This window comes from Lepisosteus platostomus, chromosome 14, assembly GCF_059453375.1.
Source record: "Lepisosteus platostomus isolate fLepPlt1 chromosome 14, fLepPlt1.hap1, whole genome shotgun sequence".
Lineage (NCBI taxonomy): Eukaryota > Metazoa > Chordata > Actinopteri > Semionotiformes > Lepisosteidae > Lepisosteus > Lepisosteus platostomus.
The window spans coordinates 20,020,852-20,037,412 of NC_142624.1; positions in this window are offsets into that span (position 1 = coordinate 20,020,852).

Consider the following 16,561-nt stretch of genomic DNA (forward strand, 5'->3'; position numbering starts at 1 on the left):
ATATAGGGTTGACTTCTCCCAAACTTTCATAATATACTCCATCTAGGGGACATATTAATGCATTGCTCTACTTTCCACTGGAAGCACCTTCAGGATTTATTTCTGGGATCTTCAGATGAATATTTATTGGCAACAATATTGTTTTGGGAAAAAAATGTTTGGAGCTTAGAATTTTTGTTTTTAGCAGTTTTCTCATTGCAAATAAAGTAAACCCAGTATATTTTGATATGAAGCACTCAGTCCACTTAATTTAGAAATGTATATTTTTAACTTAACTTTTTTCTTTTTCTTTCATTTTTCAGATTTTTCCTATTTTCATAAGCCATTCTAACCCCACACAAATTTGAACAATTTTACTTTGTGTAATTGCATTTTTGTTAAAATCCATGTTGGACTTGACACCACTTTCCCTTTCGTTTTAGAAATCAAGATCCTTCAAAAATAAAGATCAAGCAAAATGAAATCTCAATACAGATAAAAAATGTATATCCTACAATGTTAAAGGGATTGTGGATTTTCGAAAACATATACTGTTTGCTCTTTTAATATGAATTGTCCATTGTTGGGCACTTACATGTCTTACATGGTGTTGTTCTATTTTCGATAATACAGTATGTCCCATAACAATTGAACAGATTTTTCTTAAAGTCTGTTCTGGATTAGTCCTTCCTAACAGTAGATAAACCTGGTAGCCAAAAGTCTTATAGTACAAACTATAATGTACTTTACAATTATAGTTTGGCAACCAAAAATAAGTCTTTAAAAAACAGTTTGCTGTCCCCTGTTCTAGACAACGTGGGTAATCAAAGAAAGCAAGTCTTACAACACAGCCGTATAGAGCTGTGTGGGTGGTGATTCGTCAGAACTCAAGCATGAGAGACCAGAAAGTGGCAGAACACCCAAGGAGACCGGATTGGTTGGGCGTTGAGGTCTCCAGGATGGAGGAAAAGTGGAGTGAAAGGAGGAGTGATAATAAATAGATTAATAGATTACTGGCCAGTGGGGCAATAACCCAGGCTGGTTAGTAATGAAATAGAAGAGCAAAGACCTATTAGTCTGAAGAGAAGCCTACTGTGCGCATACCAGGCAAAAACAAAGCTGGCACGGCAATGCGCCAGCCCCCAGAGGCATTGGCCACTTCAGCCTATCTATTAAAATCATGAAGCATTGGCTTGGGGGTGGACCCTGATACTGAGCTTCCCGGAAAAAAGGGGACAGCATGAGTTTGGTGGACAGGCCTCTTGATGGTCTGGAATTCAAGCAGATTGACAGGCAGACTGACATGGATGAAAAATAAAAAAAAGCTTGAAGGCCGACATACAGAACAGAGAAAAAGCCACCAGCGGCCACAACTGTGCTTTTCTCCAAAGGCTTCTATTAATGGAGGGGTCTCATTGAATACCAGTAAGGCAGGAAATCCCCAATCAGTGAGCCAGTTGGAGTGCCTAGGAGCCAGTGATACAAGGTGCATGCCCTATTTGGGAAGTCTCCTCTGAGATCAGGCCAGATGTGTGCTGTCAGTTTCTCCCAGGTTCCTCACTTCAATGGAAGCGTCTGGGTGCAAATGGAGTCAGATACTCAGGTGCCCTTTGGTGCCAGGTGCCAGGGGAGACTTCTACTAGGTGTGAGTGACAAAGAAAGCTATCCTTAGTACCCTCTCATCTCCCAAAGCCCTGGGCTGAAGTGACCTGAAAGGTAGGGGTTTGAGGTTCAGTTACCAAAGCAATTATACAGTTTACCATGGTTTAACTTAGTTCTTGGTAAATGGTTAAGAGTGTCATCAACAGTTTAGGGACACAGCATAAAAACTACAGGTACACAGAAGGAGGGAACAGAAAAATACAGAGGAGGAGGAGGAGAGAAAGACAGAATGTGAGAACTCCATCCATACAGACCAGATTTCTGTTAAATATTTGAACCTTGTTAAGAGAGCTTGTTATTCTGTTAAAAATGGCTTCTCCTGGTTAATGCATGCATTTTTAGAATCAGGAGATTTCCAGAGAGAGAGAGATTTAACTGTAGGGCCATATCCTGTTTATAAGGCAGCTTTCTCTTCTTTTGGTCCTTGTAGGCATCATAATGAATACACCCTGAATACTTGGTAGCGGTCTGGGGTTTTTCTTAGTGGTAGGATATTGGCCTCTGAAATGCCTTCTTAGTAAGTTTGTACATAGTGTAACTTGTGTGCTGTGTACATATGTTGTGTTGTTTAAAGTGCATATTATCTTTATTTATTTAATAGCTGTCAGTCTATTTGTATTTAATATTTGTCAGTTAATTTAATTAGTATGTATCAGTTTATTTTCACCAAACTTTCACTCTTTTCACCAAACTGTACCAGAGAACAAAGAACTCAGGTGCCTTTAATTCTACTAACCACTCAGGTATATTCTTTGCAAAAACATCAAGTTCTGTGTTATGTTTATTTAATTAAATTATTAATTAATCTGTCAGCCTATTTCCACATATTCACAATTTAACTAACCCATAATTTGTAACTATATATATATTATAATCATAGTTTGTAAATTAAGGGATGATATTTTATAATTGTACAATGCACTAGCAGGACTTAATTTAGAAATATGTGTGAAAAATCTGATTCTATGGAATAAATCCAAATAACAGCAACCAAATTAATAGTTTAGCTTAAAGGAATGCCCTTCAATTACAGCATGAAATAACTAATCCTTCTTAGTTGTGAACAGAAATATTTATGAGGGTACCTGATTCGTGAATTTACGGATTTGAATCTTCAAAGGCATTGACAAAATCAACCCAATAAACGTCTTCAGAATTAGCAGTGTAAAATGAACCAGAAGACAGAAGTGGAAATTATAGTATGTGGAAGTCCATCAAAAACTGGGAGGTATGTTTTGTGCACAGAGGGTTGGGGGGGTCTGGAACAAGCTATACAGACATGATGAAGTCAACTGTCTTCTCTCAAGAAATTAACAAATAAAAGGTTTATTCCATGCTGAAAAGAGAATAAAGGAAAGACAACATGAATTAAACCTTTTACTTGTTAATTTCCTTTTAAGAATTATTAAGGCGAAGAATATGCCTCCTTCCCGCATTTTAAAACAAGAGCTAATTCACAAAATAATATTATATAATAGATACAATATTCATAATAGATACAAATGGTGAAATATATACAGAGCTGTATTCCAGTAATGAATCAATTAATTAATTAAGTAATAAATTAGACAGTGAAATAGCACTGTAATTTCACATTTGATCAGTGAGAACCTTTTGGGTTTAATTATAGTGCGCAGTATTGTTATTTATGTATCACAATTATTATTCTTATTTATTCTTGAATCAATCCTCCAAAACCTCTAGTATGTATTTTCATTGGAACAGATTGAAAGAGAATGATTCCATGGAAGGTGTTAGGACATGTAGATTCAATCAACACTTTTCAAAGTTATGATTTTGTATTTAATTACAAAATGAGATAAGAATTGTTGCTTTTCATGTGTGATCAATCATATTTATTTTCACTGGAATAGAAATTGTTTGTATGATGTCTTCATTTGGACATTGAAATTCTCTGGCATCTCCACTGAATGCAATTAAAATTAATTTAAAGGTGAAGATTTTATGTGAAAAAAAAATCTGATACTGTTGTGAACTAATACATGCATAAGCTGAACTGAGGCTAGTGACGATTTTCTCTGTTGTCAGTTAAGCACTCACATCTATTAGATTTCACTTCAATCCCAGCAACCCAACTTTATGGCAAAAATCAAATCAAGAAAAGTTAGAGAACACATCACAAACATCTCATGCCCACCAATGAAGATCACCCATTGTGTTTTTTAAAACAAAAATAATGAGTCACAAAAGGGGATAAGACATAAATCCAGATTGAAAAATCAATCCAACATGTGTATATGAGAACAATTGTGAAATAAGTATTGGCTCAGGCAATGATTCAGAAGAAGACGGCAGTGCCATTAGCTACAGAACACAGTGTTACTGACACTTTCTTGCTGCCCTACTGGCTCAAACAACATCCCTAAGCCTTCATGATTGGACCCAGGGATGAAAAAAAGACCAGCATATTATTGCACAAACAAATATAAAACAATTTAACGATGGGATTGGAAAAGTCATTATACAGTTTAAAAAATAAAAACTAACCCTCCAGTCACTCAAAGAAATGAGTAATCCACTGCAGCACCCGCTGAAACAATTGAAGAAATCAAGAGCATTGCTAATAACCATGAGTTTAGCAAACACAAACAGAATAAAAACAGACTGTTCAACAGGCAGTGTGTAAACCACAACAAAGACAAAGTTAAACCAACATATCCCTTCCAAAGAACACAGCTCCATTAATTATACAAGTGTGGAGCCTACATGTATATCAGCAGAGAAAAACATACTGAGGAAAGTGCATATTATTTATGTAGTTCAGCGATTCTGAGTGTTCAATAGGGGAGGGAGCTCTCAAGTGGTATAAAACAATACAAATATGTAAAATATACTTGTACACACACCTTCAGCTGTAATTGTTGTATCTGTCACCCAATAGTTTAATCCTGGCAGAATCTGTCTTGCCTAAATTTACCCCTAAATTTAATTATTGCTGTAATTTCTCATTTCTCTGCCTGATTTGCTGTTTAGCAGAGCATCTGGTATAAAATTGTTACCGCAAATCACCCAGGTGTCTGTAAAGGCATTAATCCTAATACCTTTATATGGTAATAAAATATTCAACTCAAAGGAAATTATTGACTGGCTGGACTGTAATTATTACTGATATCCATATTTCTGCTGTAACGTCATACATCGGTAATTCTGTTGAGCCATTTGTCTATCTACTGTATCTGTTATAATGTGGAACAATGGAGACGGATAAAAAAGTACAGTAGGTAAATCTGTGTCCTCAAGTTATAGCAAGAACATTTTTCAGGAAGGATAAGATTACATTGGTTTGGCTTTCCATAACTATGATTACAGGCTTTAGATTTTGCAGTGACTGCTGAAGGTTTGCTGTTGGATATAAAAGAGAAGGATTTTCAGAAAAATAAATGTGTCTTCATGTTCATGCATCTTCACTGGATATTTTTGTACTTGTAATTATTATTTTCTCTTTCCTAATATTAGTGAACCACCCAGTTCAACTAATGTTTAGCTGAAAATAGAATTTGTATTTATTCAGATTACATTTTGCAAGACATGCATTGGGGCTCTCACAACCATGACCCTATTTAGTTATCACATTATGATCATTGGCTCCCTGCCTGCCCACTACCCTATCTGTCATTTCCTTGCAAAAGTTGGGGCAATTTTCAGGCTCTTAGCTTTCAGTTTTTGCAAGCTAGCAGTTCTCCATACTCTTCATGCTAGAGGGAGGCTCATAATACAGATGCAGCCATTCAAAATGGGTGAGGTATTTCACGGCATACCGCGACACGCCCACCGGGGTATCACGCGGTATCACGTGTGTCACGTGACTAGCTATCCGGCGTCGCCTTGTAAAACCGCCAGGGGGAGCTTAACCTCTCATGTAGAGCATTCGAGCCTATAATTTTGAACTGTGTATTACAGCATGTTAATCATCAGTCATTCAAATGTTGGTATATTTTATGAAAGCAAGATTGCTCAGTTGGACAAAAGTACACAACCTACCTTTATCAGAAATATTTATGCATCAAAGCCTTTACTGAAGATATTACTAATAGTATTAATAATGGATGACTTTGGACAAGCTGTATACTCAAAGTATAATTTCTTTAGCACATTTGTACAAGCACTTGGAATCTGTCCAAGCCATACTTTGTCAGGCATTTTGTTTTACTTCAACGGGCATAAAAACTTCCTTGCTTTTAACAGGGCGTTTCATAATTTCTAACTACGAAAATGATTTAAAATGCGACACCTATCATGAAAAGAAAAAAATACACACCAGTATTCCATTTCTCCCTAAACATTGTAAGCTTTGAAGTCTTTAACTAACGTGATACCGGAGTCAACAAGCATACTTTAAGAATTTGATTAAAAGGGAATATAATATGGAATCGCGTATCTCAAGAATTTAATAACGGTATGATTATATCCGTGTACTGCGGCAGGGCTGTTTCGCCTGCCTGCTTATGCGAGCTGTCTTGTAGCCTACTGGTCTATGTGTGTGACTACCAACTGGCAGGTTGTTTGTTCGAATCCAGCTAGTGCTGGACCTTTCAGTTTTATTTATTTATTTTTTAATCGCGTAACATAAACATATTACCGTATGCAAACTGTACTGTATACAATATGTATATGTATATTTAATGTCTTAACTGTGCCCGTTTAAGTATTGAATATTCATATCTAATTTTACCACTGAAGGGAAATCTTAACATAAACATACAGTATATGGCTGGTCTCGGTACTTTAAAGAAAAAAACACACACCAGTATTCCATTTCTCCCTAAACACTGTAAGCTTCGAATGAAACCACTAAATAAAGACATAAATATAGAAATCTTAAGATTTGTTTTATTTAATGTTGGTAGCAGGATGAACTGTCAGAGTGTATATTTTGTCGCAAAGTTGCTACAAGATGTTAACAGTGAAAAAGGTATTTAGAAATGAGTTATTTCAAGATGAAAAAGAAAACATACACGAAACATGGTTTCATTACGACCAGAATCGGTCTTGAGATATTTTTAACTTGATTTACAGTATTTGAGAGGTATGTCTTAACACCGATACTACAGTGCTTAAGTACTGCTCACGTATATGTTTCTAGGTTTATATTATGCATTTCATACGGTCAAATTACTTTTGAGCAACTAATAAGAAGCACGAAACGGTATGCGTTTTACTTTCGTTTTGTGCTGGAACCCGTGGATTGATTAGAGATATCAAGTACATACAAGTCATTTTTTAAATGTTGTAGTTCGTCTTGAAAAAATGTTACGAGTACATCATCTATCAACAATTAGGTTCTGTTTCCATATTGCGGATTTTGGTTAGGTACAGTATTATCAAATCCAGTGGCGCTGTGTGTTACTTTACTGAGTCCCAATCTGTGATTGAAACCTGTAAAACCGGTTTAATTCGTCACAGCCAGCACTCTTCAGGTGTGAGGGTCTTCTGCTCAGAATGAAACGCTAAAATGTTTGTGTATATTCTAATGGTAGTGGGGGCAGGGTGTGTGGGAACAGGTTTGTTCTTCACACCTGAAACATTTTCTCTGAAAGGATTTTCTTCGCAGTTAACCGATCTTGTAACAGCATGTTACAGTTTACTATTATTAACCATATTAATTTTAAGTGCTTAATGTAAAATCTTGTAAAAATATATTTTCATTGTTCAAATATACATTAAGTCTGACTATCATATAATAAGTTAAATACAAAACTAAAGAAAAAATAGGGTTAAATATAATTCAAAATATTTTGCTAACAATGTTAACTGTTTATGAATAAAATGTATTAACTAAGGAGTAGGATGGCACAGTTGTTAGTATGTTTTTTGTTTTGTTTCTTTTTCATAAATACAACAGTAGTACCTGATGTCTCAGTGGCTTTCAAAATTAAATTATGCATGCAAACCTGTGAACTAGAAAGATAACTAAGATTTTAATACTAATTAAATGACCGCGGGCACTTCCCACCGCCTCTACATTCTCAGAGTAGAACAGACTAACCTTCTAATGAAAGACGGTCCACCCCCCACGGACAGGAAAAGTGCCCACAGGCACTTAAACTTAATATGGTCAGGAACGGTAAACAGTAACATGGTAAGAAGGAGCACGTACAAACGTTTTCGAAATAACCACATGTAAGACTCTGATCCTAAAAATGGGATTTCTATATGTCTTTATTTAGTGTTTACATTAGTGACAAAGGCTAAACTTTTAGCTTCAGTAACGTGTACATATCTCCCCTTTTAATAAAACGACTTGGTTGAAAACTGTTCCAGAGCCACTGTTGTGATTATGATAATTGGAGGACTTTGCGAGTGTAAAATGGTTTGATTATTTGATTTTGTATTGTGGTTGTTATCTATGTTTTTGGTTGGTATTATGTTTATATGGTTGTTTTTGTTGGTTGGTTGTTATTATGGTTATTAATAATACGATCTATAGTTGAAATCTGAGCCTAAATAAAAAGAAAAAGCAAGTGATTAGGTTTATGAGCAATCTAATTACTTATTCGTTTAAAAAGCTATATAAAATAAAGTTTATTATTAATTTGCTGGACAGAGCGGTGAACATTATTATGCATAAGACAAAGATAACGATCCTGATCAGTTTAGAAATCTGTGTACGCTGTAAGGTTTTTACTTCTTAAACTTTTAAAATACACGTTTAGAATTGAAAGAAATCCTCTTCCTGGTATAGCAAACCAGCACGTCTTTTTTCTCCAATCAGAGGGGTGTCAGATGGTGTCAGCCAATCACCATTCTGCGTTGGGTAGCAACGGGTGACTGTTCTCAGGCGGAACATGTAAACAGCTTAATGTTCGTGTTAAATATTTTTTTTTAATTAAAATTCATTCTATACAGCAATCGCATATTTGGGTACCGTTTCATAAAACTTTCATGCTTAAAATGTTTAGGGAGAAATGGAAGACTGGTGTGTATTTTTTCTTTAAACTACCAAGACCAGCCATACACAGTACAGTTTACATACATACAGTAATGTTTTAAATTAATATCGTTTATGACCTTCAGATGCGTTATGCTCCTCTTCTTTTTATGCTCAGCTACTAAAATTTCCCTTTAGTGGTAAAATCCATATAAATATTCAAAACTAAGCGGATTAAAATGTGCACAGTAAAGACATTAAATGATTAAATCTTTGCACTACCAACCAATGCACCACGAGTGCCCCTGTCGGTCATTTTGGCCAGCCAATCACATGCCCTGCGGTATGCTCCGGTGCCCCGCGGTGGCTTGTGGGTAGGTTACCGTACCGCGGGTTTTTACCGCGCATTTTGAATGGCTGCATCTGTACCATAGAAAATCCTGGCCAAATGAAAAGTGCAGATTGGAAAAGATAAAGACCTCAAGGATTAGATTAAATTGATAGATGTTGCCAGTAAATGCTATACAGGATAGATTTTCTGTATTTCTATGTAAAATAAAAAAAATAGTAGTAGTAATAGTGTTTATCAGTGGTATGATTATTCCCTATTCTGTATATTGGTTTTTTTTTTCCATCAGTGATTAACATTGCCAACATAACATTCAGCTTTTAACCTTACCTTAACATAAATCCAAAGCTTTGTGATAACATTTGATAATTGTAAAAGTAAACATTGTCATTACTGAAGTACTTAAATATTTTAAGTGTTTTGTGTTATGGCAGATTGCCCCCTGTGACTTAGATTGAGGGGTGCAATGACAAAGGGGCTGCCACTAGAGGCCACCAATATGGAGACTTTTTCAAGATAATTGAAGTATATTTGAATGAATCTAATTGTGGTAATTGAATGTCTGAAGGTTAACATAGTGTCTGGGTATATATAGTGTGTGTCTTTGTATTTTACATTGGAACTCTGAAGTAGATGTAGTGTTGCTGGGTTGTAGTGGTCTTTGGTTAAGTGTGGCTGGCAATAGCCTCCATACTTCGTTAATCCAATGATGTTTTGTATTCTTTCTATTTCAAAACCTGTTAATAAGGCCTGAACTATTCTTGGAGCTGTTGAGATTCCTCTCCAACCTCTTCATTGGAGGGGTTTTCATTTGTGAAAACAGCCATTCTAAGACTGGGATCTTTCACGGTACCAATACTAATGAAAATTAAAAACTTATTTTGTTCAACGCTAACTGCTAGGAGGCTATCATTTATGCAATTTCTTTTCATATATTTTATTTGCTGCTAATGAAGAAAACAATGTCGGACATAGGCATTGCTAGGATTTTCTTCTTTTTTAAGCTGGATATTAATGCAGCAATTGTGTTATGCTTTGCATAAACTGCTTCACCATCAAAGAAAGCTTCAAAAACATAGTTAGCATGTGCTACAGCTGTTCTCTCCAGTGTGTTATGAAAAGTAATATTATTATTAGGAAAACAGATTATAATTATCACCTATTATAAATTCAGCACCTAAATTCTGTCATTACTAGTGCAGTTACAATTAAATATATAAATCATGCATATATTTTAGCCTATTTTTAATATTCTGCATAATTAAAGTGTGGATAATTTCTAGAACACAATGTTTTATTTTACATTCTTTTATTCTGTAAAAATGTTTCACCTCCAAAACTCAGCATTTCAATTTTAAAAGTCTTTCTTTATTTTTATGCTTTATAGTGGCCTTTTTATTCATGTTTATTTTTACTTCTAGCTTTCCTAAAATCACTTCACCCCGGAATGTTAGAAACATTCAAGCTAATAAGAATGTTTTCTTCTTCTTTTTAAATAAAACTTCTATAAAGATGTACTGTACCAGTCTTGTACTCCACCCTCTTTTGAATAATGCGTACAAAAAATGACAGCTGAAAAAACATTCTTCACAAAGCAATCAATAGGCAGATAAATACCCCTGTGTGGGCTTTGTATAGAGCTGTGCATGCATATTAGCATTCTGCTGACATTAAATGGTAATATAATATGTAGAAACGCCTGTGAACTTGAAACCAGAGTTTGTAAATATTTATTCCTCCACAAACCGATACGACTGCTGCTGGTAGAGGATTCTCATATATACAGTTACATTTAGTACTGTTACAGCACAGCCAGGGGAATGTATTCACCCTGGGAAAAGATACCTAGATGTAAGGCCATTGACCAGATTGACCTTGACACTGACCCAGTGCTTTAGATGTAGACATTTTTATTTACTGGATCTGTAAAGCACCAGTGAGTGTAATTTATTGTTGTAGAGCACCTGGAAAGAAGACCTAGGAAAATGTGACAAATACAAGCAAACAAGAGAAAGCAAGACCAATGAGTCATAAGCAAATTTAAATTTTAGAGGTTTGTGGTTTGAATAAACATTTCAATTTAAAACATATAATATCTTTTTTAAATTAAACTGAAAAATTATTCAGCTAAATGTTAATTTTAATGATTAGGGAAGGTCTTCCCAGCACATATTACATTGTAGTGCCAAATATTGCACATAACACATTAGTACAGATTAGGACATTTCAGTACACTGAACATAAATATGCAAATAGAGACAGTGAAATAACGTTATTATCAATACTGCAATGACTAAGGTGTGTAAATGAAAAATAATGAAAATTATTCTAAATTAAAGTTTTGTTGATATTAACCCAGTCATAATGCTGATTTGATACAATAATTATTACCATTCTCTTGCAAAATTAAAAATGTTCATCACCTAACAGGGATTCATACTGTAAGTAACCTTTACTTAAGTATCCATAAGTAACAGTGTTTTCATTACCAATGAGAGTTTCACAGCCCCAAGGACTTCCAGCTCCTAAAAGGTAAAAGGTGATGTTTCCAAGATCTGTGCAGAAAATATAATATATATTTTATATTTGTATTGTCTGAAATATTTGAGAACGTGGGAGAACACATTTACTTAAAGGGCAAACTCCCTATGTCTTCACAAAATGAAATGTCTTTATATTATAATGGATGGCCAAAAATCCATTATATTGGTTGACAATAAAGATATTGTTAGATTAGACATTAGCTTTTTGGTATTGTTTATCTTTGAGCTGTGCTATGTTTGGCTTTCTTTGCCATTCCTGTAATACAGAAAAATGAGACAAATATGAGCTGTATTTCTTTTGGAAAACAGTTGGGTGGTTTTAACATTATCAAAGTCTACTTCTTATTCATGAATATGTTGACTGTAGTAGTTTCGGGGATTACTGCTGACATTTTGTAGAATGGCTATGGGCTAAGAAATAACCATGTATTCCTTTATTCTTTATTTGTATTAATTCCAGTAATGAGAGGACTCATTCTTTCACCCAGAGTACTGTACATACAGTATCACTATTAAAAGGGTTATAGCAGTTTCTACATTACAAAATAAAAAGGCAATTTAAATTTAATTAGCTTCTCCTGAGGAAGGAATTATTTGATTTGTTTAGACTGACATTTCTTTAAGGTATTTTCAGGATTTAATATCATACAGGGTTTTCAACATTAATCTCTTTTTTAACAGGGAAATCGTCTGAAAGAAACACATGCAAACGATGGTCCATTAATTCAGTCCCCACCCTGAGTTCAATGGAGCTAAACTTTCTGTTTACTCTGTTATTTCTATTTTTATTTCTATTAAATAGGTGAAAATAAACAGAGCGTGAGAATTTGGTGCCCAAGAGCTAAACTCATTGAAACCAAGGAACCAGTGTGTACTTGAAACATTCAGTCTAAGTGAGGCTGGAAAGGAACTATCCCCTGAAGGCAGGGTTACCTTTTTGGAGTTGCGTGTAAAGATTGGAAACCTAATAAAGGAATAAAGTGACCCTGGTGGATTTGCTTTTCTTTTTCTTTTCATTTTCATATATTAAAACTGTTTCCCCCACAAGCAAATGAATTCCTTGCTGACTATATCCATAAATAATGTATTAAAATGACATTAACCATCTATCAAAATATCGTTTAAATGTCAGAGAGAAAGATATAATTAGGGAAAAAGATATTATGTCTCATCTTATTATGTAAAAGGGCTCCAGCATTATAGGCTTAGCCTATAACTTTATTTTTTTGTCTTTATGAAGTTTGTGACAGCAAAGAAAGACATATTTTTGGCAGTCACACAAACAGTCTAAGAAATCTAGTACTAGAAAAAGATGCTTTGGCTTTAATCTGGGATTCTGCTTGCACTATCCATGCATTTAACTAATTGTGAAGAAGGCTTTGTACTGTACATGGAAGTCCTATTTATATTAGCACATGTCATTGAATTATGTTGAATACCATTATTAGAATGAAATTGTTTGTATCTAGTATGATTAATTTACCCTAGCACAGACTGCTATTTTTTCCATTTATCTACTTCCAATTTTATACATCAAATGTTATAGACTAACACTGGAGAGTAGATGTGGTAGCCATGCAAGTTGAGAAGCCAGAAGACAGTCACTTTTGCAAATGAAATGGAGCAGTTCACCATTTTAAGGAGAATCATTTTACCAAGTATTAAACAAATTCACTACTATTCCCAATGAAGAAAAATTAGCACTTCACAGCAGGCTGTTTCTTGCATCAGTGGAAAAAAATCACAGTCACAGTTTACTCATTGACCACACACAAACTGCTACATTATAAGATATGACTAATGAGTAAGAGAGGGAGCTTCCGAATGTAATTTTGCCATATTGTTCGGATTAGTTATTTCCTTGCTTACATACAAGTGTAATAAAAATACACAAATCCACATTCAAATGTAGCTTTGAGACTTTGTTAATCAGTTAAAGTTAAAATAATGAACAAAGCATTTCAAAATACAGTATCCATTCCTTTTTGTTGAGACACATTTCATTGATTTAGTTTTTCCACTATAGAGTTTATTTGTAATTGTTTGGATGTGTGCTGTGTCTTTCTTATGCCACATCAGATGGTTATTTGGGACAAGACTTTAACATTTAATAGAAGCAATCCTTTGTTTTCAAATTCTCTTAGAAAAACTTGTCAAAGAGCTTCAAATGTCAGGCTTCATGTTGTCATTGAATAATTGTTCACAGGGCCCATGTTTTTTTTTTACTGACAGCAGCTGTTTTCCTCTCATACACATTCATATGTTTATCAAATTGAGTAATTTCTGCGATAACACATCTTGTTTTGTGTTTGTCACCTTGTGATTGCTTTGGGAATAAATATATTAATGATGCAACATACATGTGTAAAGAAGGACAAAATCGCCCTGATTCAGATGTCTTTGTAGAAATCCAGGTTTCAGTAAAGAGGCTCCATCTCCAACTCTGTGATCCCCACCCTGATTTCCATGGAGCCTTGCTGACTAATATAAATAGCTGCACTCTCTGTTTACTCTTCATGTTATTTCATCTCCAATTAGTTCCAAGAGGCTGAGCATGGGGCCTAAACTGCCTAAAAGCTGAGCTCATCGAAACTCATCTCAGTGTGCCCAGAGGACAAGAGAGCTGAATTACTTAATGTTTTGGAGGAATTTAGTCACAATTCAATACTGAATCAAGATGGGAGAGCCAGGGTTTCTCCAAGCTAGGGGGATCCTTACTGTGTTTCAAATAAACTCCCAGCTGCATACTGACATTTTTCCCTAACCTTTCAAATTTCTGTAATATACAGTATACAGTTGATTTGCTGCAGCAAATACAGCACAGATTCCAAAGTGTATTAAATGAATGCATTTATGCTAACACTGAATGTTTAAATTGGAGATTTATTTAGGTATTCTGGAGCTGAATGAATCATTTACAGTGTGTTGCAAATCTCTCCATGGACTCATGAATGTCAAAGATAAAGAATTATAATTGCTTAATCAATAACAACAAATAAGGGAGTCAGATGGAGATCATTAAGATAGACAAAAATTCAGATTCAAGTGCAAAAAGAAATAAAATATGTTTTATATATACAGTATATAGTGTCATATCTTTTGTCCTGTCACACAATAAGGTGCAACCTTGCCCATTGAACTCAATGGAAGAACATTTTTGAATGATCTATGGGCCTTTTATGCCTTTCCCAAGACATCTTTCTAATATCTCCTGTTTCTACACATTTCAATAGAATGCTGTAAAGATATTTGGTTATGCTTGGGCTGTATCACATTTTAACAAAGGAATAGCTATGTTTAAATAGGAAAAGAGGCTTTGATGGCATGCCCAGCCCAGCTATAAATTTCAGCTTGTGGTTTTCCATTTTTTACACCATACTTTAAGTCAAAAAAACATTTTATGGAATTGATTACACATAAAATTAACTTTCAAATTAGTGATTTGATTAAGAACAAAAATACAAGGGTAAAATATAAATGAAAACATTACCTTTTTCCTTGCTGCCACAAAGATCTAAATAGCACTTTTAATAAATTTTATTCCTATTTAATACTAACATTCCAATGAATCTCTTCCATTTTAATTAGACTACTGGTTCTTGAAAAGTCCACAACTTACAAATGGTGATGGGAAGTTCTCTGTAGAAGGGTGTAGATAAGAGGATTCTGATTAAGTGATAAAATAAAATAAGGTTGCATTGCTATCATCGAAAAGCCGGGCTCTATATGCTACTATAGCGCTTTCATTGCAATTTTATTTGGTATAAACACTGTTCTGTCAGAGACACAGAGTAGGAATGTTACATTGTTAGTCATTTTGCCCTTGATGTAATTTGTTGCTGTGTAAACAAAAACACTTTAAAGAACAGAGACACACAATACGATCTGAGATCAACAGCTGCATTTAAATTATATAGATTATCCTTGTATCTTCACTGCAACCTGGAGAAGGACTGAACACATATCATGTCTTCTGAGACACAATATTCCATGTGTAAGAATTGTTGCATTAAACTAATAATTGATATTTCAATTAATAGCTAAGAAGCATAATTACTTACTGTACAATATTTTTTCCTTTTTACCTATTATAAACATTTATAAACATCTATACAGTACGTCAAGTAATGTGATGAAAACCACATATGCCAAATAGAGCTTGGCGCTGCTATCAGGTTTTGGGGGGACTTGGATGACTTGATCTGGATTTTATATACCCACCTGTCCATCTTGCAAGAAAGAGAAAATACAGGGGAGACAGGGGAAGACAAGACTAGAGCCAGAGGGCATAGACGGACAGCACTTGGGGAGATTCCATGAACACCTCTTCTACTCTACATAGAAAAAGAATAATATTCCCTTATTAACCTTTACTTATATTAGTTTATTATTACTTTTATTTTTCAGTTTTATAGTAAATACGACATAAGTTTTATGGTACTCAGATATTACTAATATTAGCCACTTCTACAAATGCCTGGCCAGTTAAATAGCTACTGTTTCTTAAACATCTACCATATTGCAAGTCCCAGATTGCCTACAGCAAAGCTAGTTTTTGTTTTTAATAGAATAATAATAACTAATAATAATTGCTTACACTTATATAGTGCTTTTCTGGACATTCCACTCAAAGCGCTTTACAGGTAATGAGGACTCCCCTCCACCAATGTCTAGCATCCACCTGGCACCAGAACATTCACCACACATCAGCTATGAGTGGGGAGGAGAACAGAGTAATGAAGCAAATTCATAGATTCATAGAATGTCAGTGAATTTAGTATAACTTTTTCAATAACTTTTTAAAGCTGAAATTAACAATCATATCAGTGGTGGGGGAGGAAAATGATTGAAGAAATGTGTCTTTTTTTCTATCCTTGAATAAATTCCTCTCAGTCCTCCTGGGGTAGGGAGTGAGGTATTAGGTGTCTCCCTACAGTGATCCCTGTAAACCAGTTTCATCTTCTTACCAATTTAAAAGAGACCGTATGTGTGTAATGATCTAAAGGTTAATTTTAAAGGTTAATTTTACAGAACATTTACAAAACAGCAATATCTGCACATTAATTCAAAACATATAATATACACTATATAAATAAAATACTAATATATGCATAACAAACTATCTAGAGTAATAGTAAC